A 2,925-nucleotide genomic window follows, 5' to 3' on the forward strand; every position below is an offset into this window, starting at 1 on the left:
GGCCAGACCCTCAAAGACCAGAAAGATGTATTTCAACATAAGAAATACTTTTAATTCATAGCTAGATAAATTCAATTTTATTAATTATCAAAGAATAGTTAAAGAAAAAGAAAAAAAAACGAATGTGTTTTGAACGCACGACTGAAGTAAGTCTTTATTAGCTCCATCTATATTTAAGTATACATTAATAATTCAAAAGAGAAAGAGAGAAAATATGTGTGCTCGCACCTTTCTCTCTTACCCCTACAGTATGTAACTCGCTCTCTTTCTATCTCCACTGACTTATATCTCTCTCTCAACTTCCGTTCGCCTCACCCGATCACCCTTTCCGTAACGCCTTCGTCAGGAATTCACCAGCTTACTCCACAAGTCAAACGTGCATACAGAAGTTTTAACTGAATAATTTAGTTTGCTCGCAAACTAAAAAACCGATTTCAATTACATCGACAAGTAATACAACGTAAGTAGACGAAAAATATTAACAAACGCACTAGTCGTCACTACGGTTATTAGGGGTTTTCCCTCAATTTTTCTGGGATCCCATCATTAGATCCTGGTTTTGTTATCATGGTATCACACTTAAGATATATTCTTTCCAACAAAAAAAAGAATTATAAAAATCGGTTCATAAACGACGAAGTTATCCCCGAACATACATACAATATATATACGATATAATTTTTGATATGATATTCAAAAATGTTTAGAATTCCTAATGTGTGGGTACACAAAAATAAAATCGTACATATTAAAAATAGCATGGTGTCGTCTCCTGTCAAAGATTTTCATTGTAATATGAAACTTTGAATAGTTACGGGTCTCTGTAAAGAACTCACTATAGACGGCGCCACGGTTCGCTTAAACCGAAAATAAAAATCATCATATCAAAAATTTCGCTCTAGCGGGTACATCGTTCCATAGCTTAATTGGCTAGAGCGCCGACACGGTCAGTCGGAGACGCGGGTTCGAATCCCGCTGGAGCGGTCAATTTTTGATATGATATTCAAAAATATATATATATATACGGTTGAATTGTGTAAGCTCCTCCTTTTTTGAAGTCGGTTAAAAATAAAGATTAAAGAGCGATAAAACGAAGCTAATTAGATCTGGAATTTGTTATCAGATAGTAATTAAGATCGAATAAGTTAAAAACTTTTTTATGGATTTTTCTAAGCAAAATTAGTACCAAGCGCTGATTTTCAGTCAAACATTTGTAATGATAAAGTATTTTTCGTTAGGAATATTTTTACATGTAGTAAACCTACTACGACTAACGAAATTATTTAAATTTTTTCTACTATTCACCTACAATCATTACTACTACAATTACACTACTACACTACACTTATCTATTTCATAAAGTTGTACTCGATTTCGATTGACGGAATCATGCGTTATCATCATGGATTATAATTTAGCTATCACTGATTTTTTTCTATGCATATGTATTTTGTTATTTTTTTTTGTTTGATTATATTATAATTGAAATAAGTTACATAACGCACTTTTTTTCTATATTTTTTTTATTTCTATTATTCAAAGTAATTACCCGTGGAATCAATGCATTTGCCAACGTAGTGGTAACTTATTGATGTCTTTCTTGAAAAACTCTGCTGGACGGGAAGCAACAAATTCTTCAAAGGTATTTTGTACTGCCTCTCGGGTATTGAATTTTTTTCCCGCTAAAAAAGTTATCCAAATTCTGGAAAAAGTGGTAAACTATGATTTTGTTTTCTTTTAAATCTTTATTATTTATGGAGGGTTTCGTCAGTTTGACGATGCCACCCTCATAGATCTTACAAAAATATTCAATACTATCTACGCTTAACAGCTATTTTCACAATTTTATACAGCATTCTGGCTTCCTCAGATAGCGGGTAAGCCCGAATACAGTTACACTCGCCAACTAACTCGTAAACTATATATCAGTGTATGTTTTGTAAGTTGTCCTAAATAAATAAATTTTCTTTGTAGAATATTTTGTTGTGAGACCTATAAATATCTCACTGCTACGGTCCTTCTTCCTGTCAAATCAAATCAAATCCAAATAAGATTCCAATAGGTTTCTAATGCACTTTCGAATCCTCGTTTTAAAAATTAAAATTTGAAAAGTGATTATTACTTTTAAAAGTTAAGCCACCATCGATTCGTTATATAGATTCTGTAGAGGAAGAAGCTCCCCAGTTAGTATTTTAAAAATAATATATAAACTGTGTTTTAGAAGAAAAAAAATTGCATGCGTACAAAATATACATACACGTCAGAAGGGAAACTTCTTTGGCAAATTAATTGAAATAAAACTAAGTAAAAAAGAAACGAATCGAAAAAACAAAAAGCCAACGTCACGCGGTATTTCCGGGCTGTCACCCATCCACGTACTGACCGCGCCCGACGTTGCTTAACTTCGGTGATCGGACGAGAGCCGGTGTATTCAACGTGGTATGGACGTTTAAAAATTCGTGACTCGTGACGCCGTCATGACGTGTATTAGTTATACCATTATTCTCTTGGACGTAGGTACGTAAGTACTGTTCTGTTTTAAAGTACCATTCATGTTATTTTTTTTAAGAAAACACAAATTAAATAATAAAGCTAATTAATAAAGCTATATAAAAAATAACAATAGTACAAAGAAACGTAAAAAGTAACTGGTACAATAAAGAAAAAACAAAACAAATGTCATGTTCGTAACATTTCTTAGCGTTGATTTAAGTTCATTTCTAGTTGGCAACCCTGATGCTAGTGTTTCTTGACCCGTTTTACTTAGGGGTGTAACACTGCGCATTCCGTTGCTTGCCAAGCGGGATCTCCAGATATTAACTAAGATCGTACCTTATTAAAGATTTTAGTGTCTAGGCTTTGTAATGAGATTTTTTTTTATCATTGTTAGAGAAGGGAAATCTTATAATAAATTGGTTGTTATCT

At 32.9% G+C, this 2,925-nt stretch overlaps 1 pseudogene; it reads right to left on the bottom strand.

Moving 5' to 3' along the window:
- Positions 1 to 2,334: 2,334 nt before the first annotated feature.
- On the bottom strand, positions 2,335 to 2,453 carry LOC123667314 (annotated as a pseudogene).
- Between the last annotated feature and the right edge of the window lie 472 nt (positions 2,454 to 2,925).

This window comes from Melitaea cinxia, chromosome 2 (genome assembly GCF_905220565.1).
Source record: "Melitaea cinxia chromosome 2, ilMelCinx1.1, whole genome shotgun sequence".
Taxonomy (NCBI): Eukaryota; Metazoa; Arthropoda; class Insecta; order Lepidoptera; family Nymphalidae; genus Melitaea; species Melitaea cinxia.